General features: G+C 45.5%; 1 pseudogene; it reads right to left on the reverse strand.

Annotated features, from left to right (window-relative positions):
* Positions 1-10460: 10460 nt before the first annotated feature.
* On the reverse strand, positions 10461-11000 carry LOC109577733 (ubiquitin-conjugating enzyme E2 D3-like; annotated as a pseudogene).
* Positions 11001-25608: the final 14608 nt, after the last annotated feature.

Below are 25608 nucleotides of genomic sequence, written 5' to 3' on the forward strand. Positions count from 1 at the left end.
GCTGCTGGCTCTCTCTGTGTTTCACTCTGGAGGACAATCTGCCCTCAGGGCAGCCATCATCCACAGGCTGACTGTGCCAGCGCTCGGAGGGGCTCTGCCCACCACCCGCGTCGGGGGCTTGTGGCGTGGGCACCGCTGTCCTGAGATAATCACCAGTGGAACCCAAAGTGTGTTCTGCCCATTGATGCCCCAAAGTCACATAAGTGAATTGCAAGGGCAATGTAATCTGTGATTCAAAGGCATTGCTGATGGACTTCAACAGTTATTCCTGGAGCTCTAAAAATACATACTTCAAAAAAAGAGCTGGATCAAATTTTTTAAGATTTTATTTTTATAGCAGTTGTAGGTTCACAGAAAAATTGAGAGGACATTACAGAGATTACCCCTGTACCTGCTACCCCTACATGAGCACAGCCCCTCCACTGTCAAGATCCCCCTAAGAAGGGACGTTTGTATAACAGATGAACTTACATTGACATGTCTTCACCCAAAGTCCAGAGTTTATGGTAACGTTCACTCCTAGTCTTGTGCATTCCTTGGGCCTGGATAGATGTACACAAATGCATCCATCTTTTTCATATTGGAGCATTTTCACTGCCCAAAATCCTCCATGTTCTTGGTCTTCTCCTCCCCAGCTCCTCACCCTGGGAACCATTCATCTTTTTACTCTATCCATTGTTTGGCCTTAGATTAATTTTTAAATCTCTACTTTTAGGATGGTATAAAATATTTTCACTATGCATATTACTTTTATTTAAACTATTTGGTAAAAGTAAATTATAAATGAAAATACATATTGCGTCACACAAAATCATATATATGCATATTGTGGTCTGTGCTAAGTCATGTCCAACTCTTTGTGACTCCATGGACTGTAGCCCGCCAGGCTCCTCTTTCCATGGGATTCTCCAGGCAAGAACACTGGAGTGGGGTGCCATGCCCTTCTCATATGCACATTAAGTTCAGTCGCTCAGTCCAGTCTGACTCTTTGCAACCGCATGAATCGCAGCACACCAGGCCTCCCTGTCCATCACCAACTCCCGGAGTTTACTCAAACTCATGTCTATTGAGTCAGTGATGCCATCCAGCCATCTCATCCTCTGTCATCCCCTTCTCCTCCTGCCCCCAATCCCTCCCAGCATCAGGGTCTTTTCCAATGAGTCAATTCATCGCATGAGGTGGCCAAAGTATTGGAGTTTCAGCTTTAGCATCAGTCCTTCCGATGAACACCCAGCACTGATCTCCTTTAGGATGCACTTGTTGGATCTCCTTGCAGTCCAAGGGTCTCGCAAGAGTCTTCTCCAACACCACAGTTCAAAAGCAAAAGCATCAATTCTTCAGCGCTCAGCTTTCTTCACAGTCCAACTCTCACATCCATACATGACCACTGGAAAAACCATAGCCTTGACTAGATGGACCTTTGTTGGAAAAGTAATGTCTCTGCTTTTGAATATGCTATCTAGGTTGGTCATAACTTCCTTCCAAGGCGTAAGCGTCTTTTAATTTCATGGCTGCAATCACCATCTACAGTGATTTTGGAGCCCCCCAAAATAAAGTCTGACACTGTTTCCACTGTTTTCCCATCTGTTTCCCATGAAGTGATGGGACCAGATGCCATAATCTTCGTTTTCTGAATGTTGAGCTTTAAGCCAACTTTTTCACTCTCCTCTTTCACTTTCATCAAGAGGCTTTTTAGTTCCTCTTCACTTTCTGCCATAAGGGTGGTGTCATCTACATATCTGAGGTTATTGATATTTCTCCCGGCAATCTTGATTCCAGCTTGTGCTTCATCCAGCCCAGCATTTCTTATGATGTACCCTGCATGTAAGTTAAATAAGCACTGTGACAATATATATACTTTAAGTGTGTGTTAGTCTCTAAGTCGTGTCTGACTCTTTGCGACCCCATGGACTGTAGCCCAACAGGCTCCTCTATCTTTCTCCAGGCAAGAATACTGGAGTGGGTTGCCATTTCCTTCTCCATATATATATATACTTCGTATTCACACAAAAACACATATGTACCACACCAGTGCATACTTTGCAGTTATTGTAATTAAAGATGTAATAATAAAGTCTTGAAGTTATTAAATTCATGTGACTTTAAAAAAAATAAAATTTTGATGACTTCTCAATGAAGCAAAGACCAAGGGTAACTTCCTTAGTGTGCTGTTACTGACCTCTCTTTCTATTTTAAATAAATGGAAGTGCTTCATGACTCACAAAAGTGATTCTGTTACTCGCAGAGCATCCCACACCTGCAAACACTCAACTGTGTTTAGAGAGCAGTGTGCGTGCGCAGTGGAGAAGGCAATGGCATCCCACTCCAGTACTCTTGCCTGGAAAATCTCATGGACAGAGGAGCCTGGTGGGCTGCAGTGCATGGTGTCGCGAAGAGTCGGACACGACTGAGCGACTTCACTTTCACTTTTCATTTTCATGCATTGGAGAAGGAAATGGCAACCCACTCCAGTGTTCTTGCCTGGAGAATCCCAGGGACGGCGGAGCCTGGTGGGCTGCCGTCTATGGGGTCGCACAGAGTCGGACTGAACCAACTTAGCAGCAGCAGCAGCAGTGCGTGCGCATATCCTCGGCCCCGCCTCTCGGAGGCGCTGGCGTCCTCGCTTCCCTCAGGCATCTCTGCACCAATGAGGTGCGCCCACCATCCATTACTCGTAGGTCACATTCAAAGTGTGTTTCTCTTAAATTCATCTCAAGGCAGAGATTAAAACAGAGTTAGCAGTTAAATGGTTGGAGTTTTGTGCAAGACCGAACTGCCTCTCCCATGTATTTTGGCAACTATTCATTGAGTGTGGGTGGGAGGCCCTGGTCCCGCCCCAGAGCTTCTGTGCCGGGAGCGCTCACGGAGCTCAGCTGAGAACAGAGAACCCGAGGCTGCTCCCAGGCACTGCGGCTGTCTCAGAAGGCAGAGGTCACCCTCAATGGCTTTATCCATGTCAAACCGCTCCAGGGGGCTGAGTGCCTGAAGTGAAAACAATCCTGTCAGATACAGTAAAATCCTAAAACTCTATAATGCAGTGCCGACAGCGCTCAGATGCGGGAGGAGCCACGGCGCCGCCCCTCGCCCCCGGGACTCCCCGCGGCCTCCAAAGGCTCCCAGAGCTGCTAGGGTGACTCAACACTGTGTATCCTGCTGCCTGGCGTGTACCCCACCCTGGGAACCTGCCCACCGTGTTCCGCAAGCCCGTCATGCCCAGCAAAGAAGAGTTGGAGACACATACATGTGGCCAGAGGGCCGCAGCCAGTGAGTCTAGGCATGAGTTACTCCGAAAAACAGGGAGGAGAATAAAGTGCTGGCTAAAAGCTTCCCATCCAGGGGGAAAAAAATGGGAATTTGTAGCCAGAAATAAGGTAAAACAGTCAACAAAAGTGTCCAAGGTACAATCATTGCCTGCTTAGGAAAGAGGCTGGATTTAATAAATCTGGGTCTGGGGGTGTGTGTGTGTGTGTGTGTGTGTGTGTGTGTGTGTGGTCTACATGTGTATGTATGTTTGTGTGTTTGAGTCTGTGTGTGTGTGTTTATATGTGTGTCCAGGTCTACATGTAGGTTTGTATATGTGTGTCTGGATCTACGTGTGTGTGTGTGTGTGTGTGTGTGTGTGTGTGTGTGTCTGAGCCTACATGTGTGTATGTGTGTCTGAGTCTACGTGTGTATGTGTGTATATGTGTCTGGGTCTCTGTGTGTGTGTATCTGGGTCTACATATGTGTATGTGTGTGTGTCTACATGTATGTGTGTACATATGTGTATATGAGTCCCTGTGTGTATGTGTGTGTGCATGTGTGTATGTGTGTCTGGATCTACGCGTGTGTATGTATATGTGTCTGGGTCCACGTGTGTCTGTATGTGTGTGTGTATATGTGTCTGGGTCTACATGTGTGTATGTATGTGTCTCTTGGTCTGTGTGTGTATGTCTGTGTGTGTATATGTATGTATGTGTGTCTGCGTCTCCGTTTGTGTGTGTATGTATATGTATGCATGTGTGTCTGGGTCTACCTGAGTATGTGTGTGTGTGTGTGTGCACGCGTGTGCGTGTTTTCACACGTGTGAGATCGCCTGGGAGAGTTTACAGCCTGCATACCCAGTGCCCAGTGAGGGAGGCTGGTCATTCAAGAAAGCTCTGCTGCCTGAGTGTGTGCCCCACCTGTGCAGTGAGGATCCAGGAACCAGAGCTTGGGGTACAACCAGGTTTCTTGCTCCCCTCAGCCTGGCTCCACAAGGCCCCTGGGGGCGCAGGGCCTGCAGGGCTGTCTCCGGAGCTGCTCTGCGTGAAGTGACAGTGGGCTCTCCGAGGGGAGCCACATCCACGGGAGGTCTGCATGGGCTTGAGGGTGACAGGGGGCCTGGGCAGCAGGGACCGGGGGCTCAGCACCATGACTGCAGTGGGGACAAGAGGATCCCTTGAGTCCTGAGAGGGGACAGCACACTGCTCACAGGGCTGGAGATGAGACGCCACGCCCTGAAGGCCAGAGGCTGGGGGACTCCCAGGAGGAGGGACCAGCCGGGTTCACAGCGCTGGGGCAGGGCAGGAGGGGAGGGTCCATCAGGGCGTCCGTCATGCGGGTCCCTAGAGTGATCTGTCCCCCGGCTGAGCACTGTCTCCGCTTGGTGTTCCTGCTGGTGTTCCTGGTGGAGTAGGTGAGCTTCTGATCCGGCCTATCACTGCCACTTTCTAGCTCTGCCACGTGACCATGCACTTGGTTCTCCTGATGGTACAAAAGGGAGCAAAATAGTAGATTGTAGGTCAGTCACTAGACAGGTCGGGTGAGGTGATGCCTGGAGGGGTGGCCAAAGCAGAGCGTCACCCCCGCCCACAGTGACCGTCACAGGCTGAGAAACCCGGGGGCAGAGGTGACCCGGGCCAGAGTGGGTTCTCATAGATGCCCGTCATGATTCATCTTTCCAGGTGGTGATGTCACCACCCGTGAAGAGGTGCTGGGGACACATCATCCTTGTGTAAATGTGAGCCCACTGGCGCCTCCAGACCAGAGCATGGCCACTTCTGCCACCATCCGCGGCTGCGTCGGGTTTAACGAGTCTGCACACTCCTTGGCCATGTATTTCTTGCTCTCCAGGAACTTTCAGCCTACAAGACTCTCTCCCTCAGTTTCCTGTAACTGCACTGGAGTGTCCAGTCTGCTCTAACCATCCTGTGAGAGCAATGTGCTGGTGGTCATAAGCTACAAAGTGCTTCATCAGCCCGAATTATTACTTTGGTAAATTATTTTTACATTTTTAATCCAAAGGAGTGAAATAAACCAGCATAAGCAGAAAAACATAAAACGCAAGAATTGCTTTATGGGCCCCTGGCTGAGATTTCTGAACTTGAACATTATATGCGGGAAACATTAGATGCAGTAATTATGTAATGATGCTTCACTGTATAACTATTATCTTTCTTATTGTCACTTCTCCCTTCAGATGAGGGCTGGAGGGATTAACCCTCTCCCTTCTGTCCTCAGAAGAGCTGTCTACAGTGCATAGAGACATCCAGAGTTTACAGGGCCTGAGAGAGAAGATTTTGCAGGTCCTAGAAGCACTTCTAAACTTGATCCTTTGTTTCTTGGTATCTCAAAATATCAGGAATTAAAAGAATGGCAGGAAGGCATCAAATTAAAATAGATTCAGGTTAATGCAATTAGTGAGGATGCATTTAGCTTACAGGCAGGTGGCGCTAGTGGTAAAAGAACCAGCCTGTCAATGCAGGAGACATAAGATGCGCAGGTTCAATCCCTGGGTCGGGAAGATCCCCTGGAGGAGGGCGTGGCAACCCACTCCAGTGTTCTTCCCTGGAGAATCTCATGGACAGAGGGGCCTGGTGGGCTACAGTCCACCGGGCCGCAGAGAGTCAGACACGACTGAGCGACTTCACGCACATGCATTTACAATGGGGTAGGATAACTTTGTTGTGCACAGTTCTTGGGCTGGTTCTCCTTCCTGTAGCATCTGAAATCAGCCGTGGTGCACAGCGCAGCTCAGAGCAGGCATGCTGGTCCAAGGGGCTGAGCCAAGAAATGCAGAAAATGGCTTCACTGGAAAGGCTTCAGAAGCAGCGGCAGCGACAGCGACAGCCCGGAGAGAAGGCAGGCGTGGTGCCTGCTCCCCTCTGACAACTGGGGCGCAGACACTCGGGGACGTGGGACTTGGGGCAGATGTGTGTGTCTGCAGCAGGGAATTCTCAGGCTGAAAGCAAAATTGGCAGGCTTAGCAAATGAGGGCCATTGTTTCTAAATATCAGATGATGTTTGTTTGAATTCAGGAGGAAACATGCCAGCCTTTGAGAACCATTCAACATGTAGAACACAGCACCGGTGGGACGCCATGGAGGCAGAGAGCCTCTGCTCAAGACTTGCGTGGGATCGGGGGATGCCAGAGACCCCGGGAAGTTCCTAGTGATGCAGCAGAGAGTGCTAGTTGGCAGGCATGTGTGTGTGTGAGTGAGAGAGAGAGTCTAATTCTATGGGCCTTAGTAACTTACATAGATAATGTTTTTGTGTTATTTAAAATTTAGAATTACTGGACTACGTATAAAGTACGTATTACTATATCTTTTATGTTTCATATGTTACATACATACACACATAGCTGGTAAATCTCATATATGTATGATACATACATATATGCATGCATGCGTGTATGTAATACTCACAAATGTATATGTAATACTCTAATTCTATGGCATTAATAAGTGACAGATAACATTTTTGTGTCACTCAAAATTTAGCATTACTACGCCATATATATAAAATATATACTGTATGTTTTACGTATTATATATTACCTTTATAAACATATATCTACTAAATCTCATGTATGTGTGATACATACATATAATGTGCATGTGTATCATATGCGTATGGAATTTGCCAGACTTAACACCCATGAACTGTTTCCCCTCCTCAGTGTCTGCAGGCAATCTGTATCAATATCTGCTTTGATGCAGATGAGGAGGCCGTAAGTCCCACGCATGTTACGCCTGTCACTGCAATGTCATGGCAGTGACGCTGCAGAAGAACTATGCATAGGGCAGACAGGAACCCACGTGCTGTGGCCGAAAGAAATCACCAGCTACCTGGTGGAATTGAAAGGAATTTGGTTGTGAAATACACACTAACGTCAGCACAGCCACAAAGCCAACAGGAACCCAGAATCTCCTGTTCATCAGGCTTTATCCCGACGTACACGGCACGCTTCTATGTGAATGAAAGAGCAACTGTGCTTCAATACACTTATACTCCACTCATCTTCCCATCGCCCCAAGATTTCACCTTAGAAAAAGGAGAAATATAATATTTGGCAGTAAGATTGTTCTTCCGTGTGAGTTACCACTACATCTGCAAAAGGCAAGCACCTGACCATTTGGGAAGCCCCTCTGCTGAGGGCCTTCTTGCCCCACGACCTGAGAGAAGACACCCCACGCCCTGCTTTGTCCTCTGCCCTTACCGAGCTACAGTCATGACTCTCACATCGGCTGTGGGTACAAACGAGACAGTCGAGGGCACCCAAGATCTCTGTGTAGACGCTGCCTCTGGAACAAGCACAGACGGTCCCGATGCCAGGACCACTGCAGACCCCACGGTAAATGCAGCGACCGCACAGCACAGCATGCCCGCTTGCTATGTGTGTACCGCTGACACGACTCCTACGAGTGCCCTCCTCGAGGGGATATCAGGGTGCACGCGGCTCACAGACACCCCGATCGTTTCCACTAACCCCCGGATAACAGCCGCCCTGTCACAGGCAGCTCAGGCAGCAGCCCTGCAGCAGGACCCTTGGGAGAATCATGCTCACGAGGGAAAATGTTAGCAAAGGTTAAGCAATCACTCTTCAGAACCACCTGAGTCTTCGTCCTTACCGGTTACAAAACCTCAGAAGATGACCCAGGCCTGCACCCAGGCAGCCTCGAGGAACAAGGCAGGCGATCTTACACAGGGAGCACGCCTTTAATTTCACACTCAGCTCCAGACTGGTGTCCAGACAGGGTGCTTCTCTGGAGCAAACACCTACAACCACCTATGAATATACAGCAAGGCTGCCGTATACCTTGATTGATCATTGGTGCATGTTACGTAAACCAAGGTGGATATTGCTCATTGAAAAAGCAAAGACGACCCTTGAAGTCCCAGAAAAGTTGTATGTGCAGTAACTCTACATAAAGTCATTTAAACCTCAACAGTAACCTATTTGAATATAGTGATAACAAGTGTTCAAAAGTATAGGAAAGCATTACCCAGAACGTTACAGAAAAAAAAAAGGTTTCTATTAGAACATTTTTTTTAAAGATGCACTATGAAAGAATGGTGTTATTATTTTATTTTAGCTAAGAAACTTGGAAGAGAGACTTACCCAGACATGAGCAACACACTGGGAACAAGTGTGTGTGGTGTTTGTGTATGCACACAAATTTGTGTTTACATTTTGCCTTACGCAATGCAAAACCAGGGGACATTACTTCTGTTTGGGGAATTTGGGGCATGGATTACTCACAACAGGAAGAACGGGTCAGGAGTGCCTTCGTGTGATCAATGTTTTCAGTTCGGTTCAGTCGCTCAGTCATGTCCGACTCTGTGACCCCATGGACTGCAGCACAACAGGCTTTCCTGGCCATCACCAACCCCCAGAGCTTACTCAAACTCATGTCCATCGCGTCAGTGATGCCATCCAACCATCTCATCCTCTGTCATCCTCTTCTCTTCCTGCCCCCAATCCCTCCAAGCATCAGGGTCTTTTCCAATGAGTCAGTTCTTCACATCAAGCCAAAGTATTGAAGTCTCAGTTTCAGCATCAGTCCTTCCAATGAATATTCAGGGCTGATTTCTTTTAGGATGGACTGGTTTTATCTCCTTGCAGTCCAAGGGACTCTCAAGAGTCTTCTCCAACACCACAGTTCAAAAGCATCAATTCTTTGGTGCTCAGCTTTCTTTATAGTCCAACTCTCACATCCATACATGACTACTGGAAAAACCATAGCTTTGACTAGACTGACCTTTGTTGGCAAAGTAATGTCTCTGTGTTTTAATATGCTGGTTAGGTTGGTCATAGCTTTTCTTCTAAGGAGCAAGCGTCTTTTAACTTCATGGCTGCAGTCACCATCTGGAGTGATTTTGGAGCCCCCCCAAAATAAAGTCTGACACTGTTTTCACTGTTTCCCCATCTATTTCCCATGAAGTGATGGGGCCAGATGCTATGATCTTCATTTTCTGAATGTTGAGTTTTAAGCCAAATTTTTCACTCTCCTCTTTGACTTTCATCAAGAGGCTCTTTAGTTCTTCTTTGCTTTCTGCCATAAGGGTGGTGTCATCTGCATATCTGAGGTTATTGATATTTCTCCCAGCAATCTTGATTCCAGCTTGTGCTTCATCCAGCCCAGAATTTCTCTTGATATACTCTGCATATAAGTTAAATAAACATGGTGACAATATACAACCTTGACATACTCCTTTCCTGATTTGGAACCAGTCTGTTGTTCCATGTCCAATTCTAACTGTTGCTTCCTGACCTGCATACAGATTTCTCAAGAGGCAGGTCAGGTGGTCTGGTATTCCCATCTCTTGAAGAATTTTCCACAGTTTGTTGTGATCCACACAGTCAATGTTTTAGCTCATGATTATTCTACAGGCATTTTTCACAGCTGTAAAAAAGAAGCCCCATGAGGCTCTCTCATATTGTAAATAAATAATTGACAATAACATGTATATTATATAATTGATGTTTTTAAGGAGAATGCTTGTACAAGCGATACAATTGCTTGAATCAAAAACTCCATGAAGACCAGCCTCAGTGCCGTTGGGTGGATGGTTTTCTATATCAGAAGCATTTGGTGGATCCTGAGCCACGACCCAAAGCACAAACAGCTTAAAACTTTAAAAACTCTCTTAAGTATCTAAGTGAAGCAAGTCAGAAAGACAGATACCATAGGACGTTGCTTATACGCAAAATCTAACACACGACTCAGGTCAATTTCTCGACGAAATGGATACAGACTCAGACACAGAGAACAGGCTTGCGGCTGCCAGGGGTGGGGGTGGGGAGGGACGGGTTGTTGGTTTGGGTTAGTAGGTGCAGAAGTGGTATACAGAGAATGGGCAAACCACCAGGTCCTACTATAGAGCACGGGACTGTATTCAACATCCTGGGATAAACCATCACGGAAAGGAATATGAAAAAGAATCCCTGTGCAGGACAGCAGGGAGTAACACAACACTGGAAATCAACATTACGTCAATAAAACAAACTAAAAAATAACAGATCATAATAAATTGGTGTAGGTTCTTGAGTCAGCTTCTGGTAATCGGCAACTGCATATTTTGTAGGAAGTATAACAGAATATGGCATTATAGTTTTATAAATTACCACATACTTAAGACAATACACACATTTTTAACAGTAATTTCAAGCTTATTCCAGCTATAACATAGGTTACTCTGACTTTAAGGCAGCATCACAGGGCATATGTCTGAGTCCATTCTCAAGACATTCTGTTGTACTTATCTCTGCTTTAAAGACCCCTGAAGCCTCTGGCACTAGGGGGTCATTTGGGCCTGGATCACATAGCCGTGAACAAATGGATAGAAGAACCTTAGAAACACTGTGATTGCAGGAAAGTGAAACTGTTCGTTGCTCAGTGGTGGCTGACTCTGTGTGACCCCATGGACTGTAGGCTGTCCATGGGACTCTCTAGACAAGAATACTGAAGTGGGTAGTCATTCCTCTCTCCAGGGGATCTTCCTGACCCAGGGATCGAACCCAGCTCTCCAGCATCTCCTGCACTGGCAGGCAGATTCTTTAGCATCTGAGCACCAAAGAAGCCCTATATAAAGCTGTCATTACTGTTTATATTCGGATGATAAATTCTTGTAGTAAATGCAACCTTAGATGGTTTGAAGGGACAGTCTGTAGGAAAATTGATTGTTAAAAAGAATACACCACCTTGACACGGGCTGTCACTGGGTCCCGTGATTGTGGCATGCCAGTGAGACATACCACCCCAGCTGGACCTGCAGAACCTTGTGCTGGTGGGAACAAGACAGTGCTTCATCGCTTTACTATGATGTGCAAACAGCCACAAGATGCTTGATTTTCTCAGTGACACTGATCCATGTTGGGAAATGTGAGCACTGTTTATTTTTCATACAATTATGAACAGAATATTTGGAACCTAAGCATATTTTGGCAATTTTCTTTTAAAAGCTATCAAAGGGTACATACGCAACACTGTGAAACACTGAGTTCTTTTGATTAAAGAATTTCTAAAATAATATTGAAGTAAAAAATTATTTAGCACATCTTTACTAAAGGTAATATACAAATACTTCAGTTTTTAAAGTCGACCTTCTAATTATTTCTATTTGCACCAATAAAATATTTGGGTTATCTGATGTGAACAGACAGCTCATTGGAAAAGTCCCTGATGCTGGGAAAGATTGAGGGCAAAAGGAGAAGAGGGCCTCAGAGGATGAAATGGCTGGATGGCATCACTGATGCAACGAACACGAATTTGGGCAAACTCTGGGAGATGGGCACAGAGAGGCCTGGCACGTTGCAGTCCATGGGGTTGCAAAGGGTCAGACACAACTGGACGACCTAACAACAACAGTATAAACCTATATTCTACACAAACATAAATATATATAAATAGGTATTTAGCCCATTTTTGGAGAAGGTGATCGCACCCCACTCCAGTACTCTTGCCTGGAAAATCTCATGGGCAGAGGAGCCTGGTGGGCTGCAGTCCATGGGGTCCCGAAGAGTCAGACACGACTGAGCGACTTCACTTTGACTTTTCACTTTCATGCATTGGAGAAGGAAATGGCAACCCACCCCAGTGTTCTTGCCTGGAGAATCCCAGGGACGCTGGAGCCTGGTGGGCTGCCATCTATGGGGTCGCACAGAGTCAGACATGACTAAGCAACTTAGCAGCAGCAGTAGCAGCCCATTATATGTATAAAATAAATGTATAACTCATTTATGTGTATAAAATACATGTATATGTATCCAATATATGTATAATAGCCATTTTCAGGAGAAAAATATAGTATGAGTTTCTCAAATCATCTTAAGTAAAATTTTAAAGTCTAGACTGTTACTTTTCAGAAATAAACAGAGAATAAGAGGTAAAAACCTCCCCATAAAAATCTAGGGAGTTCCCTGGGGGTCTAGTGGTTAGGACTCAGAGCTTTTACCACTGTGGCCCCAGGTTCAATACCTGGTCAGGGAACTAAGATCCCACAAGCTGAGAGGCAAAAAAAAAAAAAGGTTAAAAATCTAAGGAGAAACACCTCCCTGCAACGCTAAATAAAAGCCTGTGGAGGAGACATGGAGTCGGGGGGCAGGCAGGATGGACCTGGAGGGGGAGACGCCAGTGTGCCTGGAAACGCCGTCCTCTGAAGGAACCCAGACCGAAGCGTGGTGGCTGCCCTGCGGCGCCGGGGCGGACGCGCGCTCGGAAAGACAGGGCCTGACCCAGTCGGGGAGAGCCGCTCTGACGCCGCCCTTCCCGCCCGCATCCCGGGGGACGCACCGCCATCTAGCGGTCGCGGGCCGACTCCTGCCCCCGGGTTCTCCCGGGGCCTCGGCGCCTTGCTCTGCAGGAGGAGCCACGGCCAGGCGGTGCGGGAGGGTTGAGGTCACAACACTGGAAGGAAAATGAAGTTGGAATTAGCCCTCCGGAGATTTCGCTTCTGAAAACAGCCATCCAAAGCGCCCAGCACCTATAAAAAATGTTCCGGAAATGATAAAATGCTCCTGATTTAAACATTTATTTCTGCTGGTTTGCGTCCTTTCATGTTTAGAGTACATGGAGAAAAGCCTTTTTGTCCACGTAGCTTAACAGGTAGTATTTCCTAGCTTTTCCCTGGGAATTTAAAATACATGGTCACGGTCATGTTGATAACTCATACCGAAGCACTTTCCAAACCAGTGTAAAACTCTGCACATTGCAAATAGTAGAAAAAGAAAAAAATGTGTATATCAGAACTGCTTTTTCCAATTTCAAACCCATGAAGTTTTTTTAAGGTCATCTAAGATGGCCACTGATGCTGAAGCTGAAACTTTGGTGAAGAGTTGACTCATTGGAAAAGACCCTGATGTTGGGAGGGATTGGGGGCAGGAGGAGAAGGGGACGACAGAGGATGAGATGGCTGGATGGCATCACCAACTAGATGGACATGAGTTCGGGTAAACTCCAGGAGCTGATGATGGACAGGGAGGCCTGGCATGCTGTGATTCATGGGGTTGCAAAGAGTCGGACACGACTGAGCAACTGAACTGAACTGAACTGAACTGAACTGAAGATGGCAACCTGATGTGAAGAACTGACTCGTTTGAAAAGACCCTGATGCTAGGGAAGATTGAAGGCAGGAGGAGAAGGGGACGACAGAGGATGAGATGGTTGGATGGCATAACTGACTCAATGGCCATGAGTTTGAGTAAACTCTGGGAGTTGGTGATGGACATGGAGGTTGGCGTGCTGCAGTCAGTGGGGTCGCAGAGAGTTAGACACGACTAAGCAACTGAACTGAATTGAAGATTGATGAAAGGGTTTCAATCAGAATAGTACTTTTTTAACATTTAAAAAAAATTATCAAATCTTTAACAGAGCTAAAGTGTTAACATTAGATATGTATATTGCTGTCTATAAATATTTATATGAAGGCAGAGAGATGGCAAAGAAATCACAACACTTTAATAATTACTTTAAATATCCTTTAAAATATAGCTTCTTCTTTTTTCTTTCTACATTTTTTTTGTTTGTTTGTTTAGTTTATTTTGGCTGTTCTGTGCTGCATGGGGGATCCTAATTCCCCAACCAGGGATCAAACCTGGACCCCTGCAGTGGAAGCACAGCATCCTAACTACTGGACGGTCAGAGAAGTCCCTCTTATTTTTATTTATTTTTTAAATTTTTACTGGACTATATCAGGCCTTAGGAGAAATTGAACCAATTTTCAAACATTTACTAATACATTTTTACTTACAGCAATAGTTTTTGTAACGGTGATAAGGAAGAAAACTTACTTGTCTTACTAATTATATAATATCAGTTCTGTCAATGACTTTTGGGATGAAAGAAACCTAATACTGTTTTCCAAAGCTGTCAGTGGTCTCATTTGCTTTCTCTCAAAACTTCTGTGGGTGTTCACTACTGGGGAACTTCTTTCGTGTATACGGTTAGCAGGGGCCTGATGTGTTTATACACAATGTGTGTAGTTTATCTCCCTTTCCTAAAAAATTATTCTCACAAGTAAACCACTGACTTTGTTTTTTAAAAACAAGGGCAACTGCCTTTTCTACCAATGGCAGCTGAGCAGGACCCTCAGGTTTCTGGGGTTGGCTGACCCGAGTTCCAGGTACACACTGTCTCTGGTTCACTTCCCCTTCCGAGAGGTGTGAAGGCAGGAGGACAATTCATTACAGATGATGAAGCGAATTCAGATTAGACAAAAACACTACCACCACACTCCCCGACCTTCCTACATGTGATTCTTTTACATTTAAATATGTTTAGCAATATCTCTTGTGCATTTAAAACAATACTTCAACTTTTCCCAGGAAACTTGAAAATTCATTTTTGTATTGTTGACATTGAAATTTCAAGCATACGTCTGCCTATGAGAAAAGTCAAATCGACAAGCACTTAGTAAACTGTGCTGTCTCAGTACTGAAATCACAAAGTGTTTTTTTTTCATTTGTTTATTCTTCTCCCAACACTTTTGTATGTTCCTATCACTTTCTGTCTTTAAAAGACAAATACGACCACTGGTATTTTGAAATTGCTAAGTAAAACTTGTTCAATGTTAGATTTTCATGAATATTGAATCCAAGGTTATTAAGATCTGGAACAGACACATTGCAGCTAATAAAGTCAGATGAAAATCAGAGAGCTGTTGAAAGAAGAGATCATTGATTGGAGGTGGTGACCAAGAAGCTTATTTTCTAATAAGCAGGAGGTATTTTGAATGCCCCAGTTCTGCCAAACTGAGGACTGATTCGGTTTTACTAATATGTCAAAGGGATGCTCTCCACCAGCACAGAACAGGCAGCCTTCAGTTCTGTAGCAACAATGACAATCACAGCCAGCAACCAGCCCTGCTGGCCTAAGCGTCACCCAAGGGCTTCCTCAGCAAGCCGCAGGCAGCAGCCCGACTGACGGGAGCAGGGCTGACTCTGCCCCCAGGATGGCCCCGCCAGAACCATCTTCTCAGGTAAAAGGAAGCCAGGTGCCCCTGCCCTCTCCTCGCTTCCACTCGCAGGGGCAGCCCTGGACGGTGGTGGGCACGTCATACCCTCACGAGGAAATGGTTGACAGTATAACCCAGCCAGCTGATTGATATGCCAATGTGCTTTTAGACTCAAAATATAACCCACGGGGATGGCAGAAGCCCTAGGTATTGTCAGACGATTATGTTGAAACAGAGCTGTGTGAATTCTAAAAAACTTGGCTGGCGCTCAGCTCCGTCGCTAGCTATGGACAAAACACAACCCAGACAAGCCATTAAAAACACATAAATGTAATGGTTTTGGTACTCATCTTGCATGCTTAGTTAAGAGTGAAAATTCAGCAGACCTCTCAGCAATACAAACTCCCTGCCACATTTCTGATGGCAGAGGAAGTCCATTTTAGTTTGCATGTCGCCCAAGAAGAAGATTAAAATCCCAATTTTCCCCTCATCAAATTTAGATTGTGTATGTTATCAAGGAGTGTAATTTTGCTTTCTTTTATATTTCGGAGAATGTGAAAGCCAGCACCCGCACAGAGAGCCAGCCCGGTCGTGGCCCCAGTCTTGAGGCCCACTCTTAGAGGGAGGGGTTGGGAGCCCGGCTCACAGGCTAGCCCCCTTCAGAAGTTTGCCCTGAGGATCCACAGTGAGGGTTAGGAAGCCCCTCCGAGCGTCTCTGGTTCAGGCGGGGTCTCAGGGACGGGCAGCTCCTTCAGATTTTGAGGAAGAGATGCCTGTTTCTTGACTAGGCCCTGTCCCTTGTGGCTCCCCTGGGTCCTGACACTCACAACGGTTCACATTTCTTCTGTGAGGGGCCAGATATCAGATATTTCAGGCTTTACAGGTCATGTGGTCTCTGTCACAGCTACTCATTTCTGCCCTCCTGGAATGCAAGCAGCCACAGATCAGAGCCCCCGAGCGAGGCGGCTGGGACCCCCAAACCTCTGAAGTGGGCTAGCCTGTGAGCCAGGTGAATCTGCTCTTACGAGGCTGGCTGGTGAGCCGGGTGTGGCTGAAGGGCCCTCACGTTCCATCCTGGTCAGGACAGTCCATCCCAGTGCGTCAGGCCTTGAATCAGCCACAAGTCTTGATTTTTGTTTTGGAAAACATGGTCCCAGAATTACAGAACCAAGGGTTTCCACAGTCATCCTCATCTTTGAATTTTTTTTCCGTAAGTAAAACTTGAATATCCTATATACTCTTGGCGGTAAGGAAAACATGGAACACTTATTTGGATAGAGAAATGGAAATTCTTACCTTTAAAAATTGTCTACAGGTACAGCGTCTCTTTATCTCTCTCTCTTTTTTGCTTGGTTTACATTCCGACTCTCTAGATATGTTAGGTTGAAAATCTAGATTCAAGAATGAGACACCGAAATCAGTAATGGCAAAGGGACGCCTTCCTGTCTGATCACATCAGGATCGCCGATGCCAGGGAGGACCTCACTGCTCTGAGTCCCTTTAGCAGATTTGCTGAGGTCACAAAACACAATGGTGGAGTTTTAGAAACACTCACGTGTTTGTCTTTGAAAGCAAAACTGTGTTTGAACAACTCCCTTCATGTGAGAAATTTCAGTTCAAATGCCCAAGATGCAGACCTTCTAAGACCATCCCTACAGGAGCAGGCCTGTGAGCCTGCCTAGCTCAGCGCCCTGCAGCCCTTGCTGAAGAAGCTGTTCCGGAAGCACCCTCATCGTCACCTTCTCTCCTGTATGTCCTTCTTTGCTCCTTCCAGCCTCTCAGTCTTCCTGGGAATTTGATTACGGATTCTGCCAGTCTTTTACACTCTGACTCATACTCATTTCTGATTCATACTGAAAATCATCAGAGCTGATAAGTAACAGTTTAAATATCATGTAGAAAGGAGGACATTGAGGGAAAAAATGTACAACATCTTGAGCAAAAAAAAAAACCATTATTTTTTCTTGAATTTTCACAGGGTATCAATCTTAAGTATTTAATAGATAGATGGCATACATATAAATGTAGACATATGTATATATTTGTAATTAGATTCTGTAATGTGTGTACTTAAGACAAACGTATTTGCTCTCCTTATCTGCGTCCTATTTTATCTTTTAGTTGGAGGCTGTTTAATAATAAGAAAAGTAAACAAATAAAAAAGCGAATAAATAAAGTGTTTTTCAGGGTCAGCTATTTTTCTCATCTTAGTGCATGCAGTACTGTACATTTGGTAGTACTTATTTAATGCTTCTAATTAAGTGGAATGCTTTTGCTAATTCTGAATCTTCATTTACTGTAATTGTGGGCCTAAACACTCCCAGTAGGATTCCTTCCGAGATGGTTTTAAATTCACTGTGATTGTGCACATGGGTGGCTGCAGGAATAACCTGTTTAATTCCTCAGCCGTGCAGGCTCGGCACAAAGTTGAGCCATTTCCATAAGTGCGCCTTCTCTCTCTGGAGGCAGTTCTTTGACACATCAAATGAACGCTCTCTTTCCCCAGTAAACACGAAACACTTGCACTTCAGTCCCCTCGTCGCTGCACGTCTATGCGGAAACTTCTGCGGAGACCCACTAGCGTTGCTCTGGTCGCATCCCTCTTACCGCCAGAGGTGAGAAGGAAGCGAGCTGTCTGACCTTCCTGGTGCCCTGCGCCCCCTGGCGGGGAAGTGTGCTGGTCCCCCAAGTGTTTCTCCAGGACTCACAGTCACTTCCTCTTTACACAACTCCTGAGGCTCTGCCAATCCAGAGCTAAAGATACTTCGTAATTAAAAAGTTAATTTTCAATAAAGTTTTGTGACCCATTTTGCAATTCTCCTCTAGCTTTGGAGAGTTCTCGGTCTACGAGTTGACCAACCACTCTCTACTGGGCGGGAAAGAACTCCTTAGTAGGAGTGATCCAGCCTGTGAGCCGGCCAAGCTCAACCTGGTGTGAGAAAGATTTCCTCTATGCAGGACACTGATTAGACAGAAGTAGAGACAGTCAAGCAGAGAAGTTCTGGGACAGATAGGTAAGTGACACTCAAGAAATAGCACAGGGTCGGCAATTCCTGCAAGCTGGGAAACTTCCCTGGGAGATACCAGGGATGACCCCTCAAAAGCCAGGAGAGCTTTGCAAAAAGAGCGAGAGGGAAGGAAAAAGCGGGTAATGGCCCGCAGAAGCATGAAAAGCAAAGACTCCGCATAAATGGACCCCCATTCAAGAGAAACAGAACATATAAGTAAATAAATAGGAGATATTTGCAGAAGAATGCCCGAAAGGCCATAAACTAAAATAATAGACATGCTTGTCCCTTGCTGTTAAGTTTATGGGTGGTTTCTAGTTCTTCATTTGCTTCTGTGCTTTCTCCATTTTCAACAACAGATGCATTCATTTGATGTTTTTGTAAGAAAAGATGTGTAAGTAATGTAAAATTCCAGTATTTAAAACAAATATTTAAAACAAGTACTGGTAACAAAAACAGCAAAAAACATAAGGCGTTAAAAAGAAAATACACAACTCCAAATTTAATCTATTTTATGTGAATGTCACATAATTAGTATACAAGTCAGTGGACTGGAAGGTGGTTCAATAGCTATTTTGAATCCAATTGGTTATCTTTGTGAAAAAAGTTAAATCCTTGCCTTGCATCATCCTCTAAAATAATGTCCTTGCAGATTAAAAATTAAGGCTGAGAAATAACATTATGCAGAAAAAAAGGAAATATCTGATGCACAGATAAATATGGAAAAGTTTTAAATGCATAATGGGGAAGGGAGTATAAAAGCAAATAAGATAGACCCCCATAGCATAGTCAATTTAAAATCCTTGTCTTCAAGCATAAATAAAATGTGAAGTTTACCAAGGGCCTGTTGTATGTGCTCAGTCATGTCTGACTCTTTGTGACCCCGTAGACTGTAGCCTACGAGGCTCCTCTGTCCATGGGATTCTCCAGGCAGGAGTGCTGGAGTGGGCTGCCATATCCTCCTCCATCTTCCTGACCCAGGGGTTGAATCTGTGTCTCTTGAATCTCCTGCACTGGCAGGTAGATTCTTTAGCACCTGCACCACCTGGGAAGAAATTAGGGAATAGATACAAATTTTAGTCTATATGATAGATGAAAGGTTACTATTTACATTTTTGAAAACCAATCATCAGGATAAGAATAAATAGCAAAATGAGTAACAGACACTGAGACAATCAGAAGGATGTGATAAAAGAGATGTGTGTATGTGTTCTCCATTGTTCCCCATCTTTGTCTCAGTCCCAGCGGTACAGGTAACCATAAGCATTTCTCACTTCGGGTTATCTGATGCCCAGTCCTGCAGTCTCCTCCCCTTAGATGGATGTAGCTCGCTCTGTAGCAGGAGCTGAAGAGGATGAGTCTGTAGTTGTGCAAATTCAAGCCTTATTCTGTAGCCTCATAACTGAGCAACAGCTTAGCTATTTGCAAAATCCTTGGTTTGCTCTTTTTCCTTAATTTTCCTGAAAATATTGCTCTTTTAATTTTGCTCGAATGTTGCTTTGGAAAGTCTGCTGCTGCTGCTAAGTTGCTTCAGTCGTGTCCGACTCTGTGCGACCCCATAGATGGCAGCCCACCAGGCTCCCCCGTCCCTGGGATTCTCCAGGCAAGAACACTGGAGTGGGTTGCCATTTCCCTATCAAATGCATGAAAGTGAAAAGTGAAAGTGAAGTCGCTCAGTCGTGTCCGACCCTCAGTGACCCCATGGACTGCAGCCTTCCAGGCTCCTCCATCCATGGGATTTTCCAGGCAAGAGTACTGGAGTGGGGTGCCATTGCCTTCTCCTTGGAAAGTGTAATGCCACTTTATTTCTCTTGCCCTTGAGGGGTGTTTGACTTTTCTGCTTTGACGTTCTAGGGAAAATTTTGTCTTAAAAATGTGATATTTTTTAATAGGATATGTCTCTAAGAACATCATCCCTGGGTCAGTTATGCCCAGTACCTGGTGGATCTGCCCATCTTTTGCTGATTTCTAGAATGTTCTTGTCTATTACAGCTGTACAGGTGACTCCTGCCCCATTGTTTGGTTCTTGTTCTTCAGTAGCTTCTCTTTCCCACTTCAGCTACTTCCTCTGACTTTTTGCTTTTTATTAATACTTCATTTTATTTTTTGTTTGCTTTTCTTTCTTTCTTCAATATCACTTACTACATTTTTATCTGAATTTGTTCTTTCTTATTATGTTGCCCTAAATTAGTCATCATATCTGAGACTAAATCACTAAATTTGCATTTTTAAAAAGTTCTTGAGTTCAATCAACAGTTTTTCCTTTATTCCCATTACTCATCCATTTTTGTTTTTAATGCTTCGTGTTTTAGTTCATTTTTGAAAAAATACAGCCTATTTAGGGGGGCTATTTAATTGAATTTGTGGTAATTGTGTGTGTATTTTTTTTTTCTTTTTGAAGGGAGGGAATTGGGAGAGGGGGCTTCAATCACCTGAGATGCTTTGATTTTCATTGTCTGGGTCCTTCTCATGGAGATTTGTTCAGCTGGGGAGAGACTATGATTGTTTCTGCGTGCGTTCGTGGACCAGGTTTCTGCCTTCGTGCTCAGGGTCCTGGCCTGTGAGCGAGTGTTGGGAGGGCCGAGCGCAGCATGTTGGTCAGGCCCGTGCACCCTGTCTCTGGGTCCCGGAGTCCCCAGCTCCCCTCTCTCTGTTCTGCCACCTCCGCACCCCAGGGCAGCCCCTCAGCTCTGAGCCTCCCCACCCCCACCCCACCGCTGGGAGTCCTCTGCCCCTTTCCCTGGGGCTGGGTCTTCCAAGACTCTCCCTGTGTCATTTCTTTCTCTAGATTCTCAGGGTGGATTTAGTTCACGTGTGTCGTCATGCTAAGTAGCTTCAATCATGTCTTTCTTCGACCCCGTAGACTGTAGCCTGCCAGGCTCCTCTGTCCATGGGACTCTCCAGGCAAGAACACTGGAGTGGGTTGCCGTTCCCTTCTGCAGGGGATCTTCCTGACCTGGGGATGGAACCCGAATGTCTCAAGTCTTCTGCATCGGCAGACAGGTTGTTTACCACTAGGTGTCAAGTGAATTCGGTCCTGTATTTTACTCTTTTGTGGTAGCCATCACACTTGACAACTGAATATTGTGAGTGTAGTTGGATGGCATCACTGACTCGATGACATGAGTCTGAGTGAACTCCGGGAGTTGGTGATGGACAGGGAGGCCTGACATGCTGAGATTCATGGGGTTGCAAAGAGTCAGACACAACTGAGCGACTGAACTGAACTGAACTGAGTTGGTATTTTAATGCCTGTCTTTTTTTCTAGTATGTAAGTTCCATGAGAATGGGACTCTGTTTTTCTCATCCCTGTCACCTCATTGCCCAAAACATGGTAACTGCTCATTCAACTTTGTGGAATGAATGAATGGTCAAATGAATGAGTACCTCTTAGCAGCTCTCAGAAAAGCGATCCTGGGAAAGTTAGTACAATCTCCATGAAGTTATTTTGGGATTAGGTAAAACAAGGCATTCAAAGTGATTCACTCTGCAGACACACAGAAGTCAGGAACACAGAATGCTATGGCAGTTGATTGTCCTGTCTTCAGCCCAGATTTCCTTTCTTCACTGTGCACATTTCAAACCAAATTTGAAAATGTGAATTGAGGTGGGAAGTGTACAGAGGACAGCAGACACACAAGCCAGTGGACACAACTTTGTCACACCCAGGGTCTCCTCCAGGAGTTCACGTGATTTCCTGAGCTCCAGTTCCCTGGAAATTGTAAGGTGCCCACTGCCGTGTCAGGATAGGCCTCCTGTCCCCAAACGGAGCCTCTGCGAGGTGGGCCCTGCTCTGGAGCCGCGCTCCCTGCAGATCTCCACAGCCTGTAAGAGACCGGCTCCTTGGCCACCCCTCGCTGCAGATGGAGCTCTTCTTGGCCTCTGCCTCCCGCCAATCACAGCCCTCCGGATTCCTGGTGATGACTGGACACGACCTTCCTCCTGGCCTTCTGGTTGACCTGCAAGCTGCTTCTGGTTCAGCTCCCCACCACATTCTCTCTGAAGGTCTGCTGGGTTATCCTCATCCTTCCCCAGGGCTCTAGGGGCTCACTCTTCAGAGGAACAACTCTCCCTGCTTATCTCGGAGGCCTCTGTCCCCCCTCCACCCCCCTCTTTCCCTCTATGCGTCACTCAGTGGGGACAAGTCAACTGTCTACCGCGTGTCACATCAAAGCAGAAAAGGCGTTTCCTCCTGTAAAGCGTTTCCTGCGTGTGCCTTACAGAGCCGCCTGTAGCATTTTGTTGCCCTGTTGTTATACAGTCATAAGGTTCTGTCTGTTCACTGGATAATTATATTACATTAATATGGTGTGAATAAATGAAAGCAGTAATTATGCTTTATCCTCTTCTATTTTGCAATTTCCAGTTTGCTTGTTTCAAGAATAAAAAGAAAATTGCCACATTTGAAACAATATTATTTCATTTCTAAACAAGGAACAACACAAGAAGCCCACCCGGGGTGACAGGTTACAACAGTTCACTCCTCTCCAGCTTCCTTTAGAAAAAGACTTCATTTTTGTATCACTTTGCCAACTTGTACATTGACCAACACTTGGGATGTTTTTAAAAATAAAGGAAGGAAGGCACCTCTCAATCAGAGGATAACGCTTTCTTCTGTTTTTATAACAAAGGACTGAGGCATTTTAAAGTGACTGGCCCCCAGGGTACCCTAACTTCCAGACCCAAAGATCCCCATTACTGTCTTGTGAACAGTTCCTTCCCTCTGATTCTATTCAGGAACACAGGCTCTCTCAATGACCCCCAGTGCTCTGGCCTGTCCACCTTTGAGTGTAGATGTGGGTATAAACGGAGAAGGCAATGGCACCCCACTCCAGTACTCTTGCCTGGAAAATCCCATGGATGGAGGAGCCTGGTGGGCTGCAGTCCATGGGGTTGCTAAGAGTTGGACACAACTGAGCGACTTCACTTTCACTTTTCACTTTCATGCATTGGAGAAGGAAATGGCAACCCACTCCAGTGTTCTTGTCTGGAGAATCCCAGGGACGGGGGAGCCTGGTGGGCTGCCGTCTATGGGGTCGCACAGGGTCAGACACGACTGAAGTGACTTAGCAGTGGGTATAAAATGGCTAAAACCAATTTTGATGGCTGTTTTGTACACATAGTAGGTGTTCAGTGAATACTCACGGGCCGGATCTAAAGGCACGTGTAAATTTCTAACGGAAATGTTCCCCTAATTCTAGGTGACCCCAACCAGTGTCAAAATATCTTGAGTTTGAAAATGTATTCTGAAATTTAGCTGAATCTATTATGTATTCGCATGTGTTTTCAACTTAAACATTAACAAAAATTTTTTTTAATAATGGTAGTGAAAATATTATATGGTTTGTTTGAAGAAGTTTGTTCTTTTCCAGAAACAGCATTGATCGATTTTTATATTATGAGTAGTTTATTCGTGTGTGTGTGTGTGTGTGTGTGCGTGTTAGTCACTCAGTCATGTCCGACTCTTTGTGACCCCATGGACTGTAACCCGCCAGGCTTCTCTGTCCATGGAATTCTCCAGGCAAGAATACTGGAGTGAGTTGTCATGCCCTTCTCCAGGGGATCTTCTTGACTCAGAGATCGAACCTGAGTCTCCCACACTGCAGACAGATTCTTTACCATCTGAGCCACCGGGGAAGCCCCTAGTTTATTCATAAAACCAAATCAACAAGAGCATCTTTATGACATAAATAAGAAGAAATGTCAAATGTCCCACTTAGTCACAGTAGAATAATGAAACTCCAGTCCAATTCTCGACACTTACCGCGACATCTGTGTTTACTGTAATGAAATTCTCATTCGCATACAGGTAAGGCATCGTGTGAATCATAAGCCAGAGGATGTGCGCAGTCTGAGCTCAAGGCACACTCAGGGACGGTGCAGCGTCGACATCAGAGAATGTAGCAAGTGGCATTTCCCTGTGGAAAATCTTGGGTTCAGTGCCAGTTAAGCACTTTCATCCATTTTTCTCAATGATAGGATAGAAAGCATGTTCATTAAGTGAACAAGGAAACCAAGCTGGGAGCAGCAGATAACACCATAGAGAATGGGGACTGATTTGATCATGACCATGAAATTTAACTAAATGGTCAGAAGGAGACTGAGAGTCTGCAGAGGGGAGAGAGGCCAGGCTACCCGACTTAGGTGGCCAGTGGGGCAGGGACATTTACAAGTGCAGGCCCTCATCTTTCTGCTTTTACCTGGAGGCTCTGCAAACACACGGAGCCCAGCCATCACCTACACTAACACAGTCAGGAGCATGGGCAAGCCAGGAGACCTCCAGGTACCTCCCACCTGCCAGCCGGGTGCCCTCCAGGTGATCCTTACTCATGTCTCTGTTTTGCAAGCCTCCGTTTTAGGAACTTACATGATGGATTTGGATTTTGACAGAAAAGGGCTTAGACTACATGCTGAAAAGGACACCACAAAGTAGTTGGGGAATTAAAAAAAAAAAAAAGAAACGGATTACAAGTTCCTAGAAATTGCAAAATTCACACGGAACAAGCTGTCCAGTGAAAGTCACTCAATCGTGTCCAACTCTGTGTGACCCATGGAATTCTCCAGGCCAGAATACTGCAGTGAGTAGCCATTCCCTTCTCCAGGTCATCTTCCCAACCCAGAGATCAAACCCAGGTCTTCCACACTGCAGGCAGATTCTTTACCAGTTGAGCTACAAGGAAAGCCCAAGAATACTGGAGTGGGTAGCCTATCCCTTCTCCAGGGGATCTTCCCAACCCAGGAATCGAACCAGGGTCTCCTGCATAGCAGGCGGATTCTTTACCAACTGAGCTATCAGGGAAGCCCACTAATATGAGGGAAGTCCAACCAAATGTTAATTGCTTACATTTCCGACTATCATGTTCATAACTTTAAAAAGTTGAGACTCATCACAATATTTTGCCCGTGTCTCACCAGCTTTGCTCTATTCCTGATGTTACTATTTTTACTATTGATATTTCACTTTTTGGTCAGAAGAAGGTGATGATTGTTCTCCACTGTTTCCATATTACAGGGATGCAGACAGGCTCTTAAACTAATTCGGCCGTGTCACCAGGAGCAAAACCATCCTTCCTCAGGGACATGACTGCTGTGCCTCTAGGCTGCCTAGCTGTTCAAACTGTCCGTGCCACCCCTCCGAAGAGGGGACACACGGGACTTAAGCCTGAAAGGGCTTCTGTAGAGAGCAGCAGAAACGATTAAAGACTCGGAAAATAGCACCTATGAAGGAAGATTAAAGGATCTATGATTATTTAGCCTGGAGAAGAGCAGCAGACCTAATAACCATCTTCAGGATGCTGAAGGGTTATTATATAGAGGCCGGGGACCAGCTGTCCCCTCTCACACTGAGGACAGAGAAAGAGGAAATGGGCTTACGCTTCAATAGGGAGGATTTAGATGAGAT

The sequence above is a fragment of the Bos indicus genome, chromosome 24 (assembly GCF_029378745.1).
Source record: "Bos indicus isolate NIAB-ARS_2022 breed Sahiwal x Tharparkar chromosome 24, NIAB-ARS_B.indTharparkar_mat_pri_1.0, whole genome shotgun sequence".
NCBI lineage: Eukaryota > Metazoa > Chordata > Mammalia > Artiodactyla > Bovidae > Bos > Bos indicus.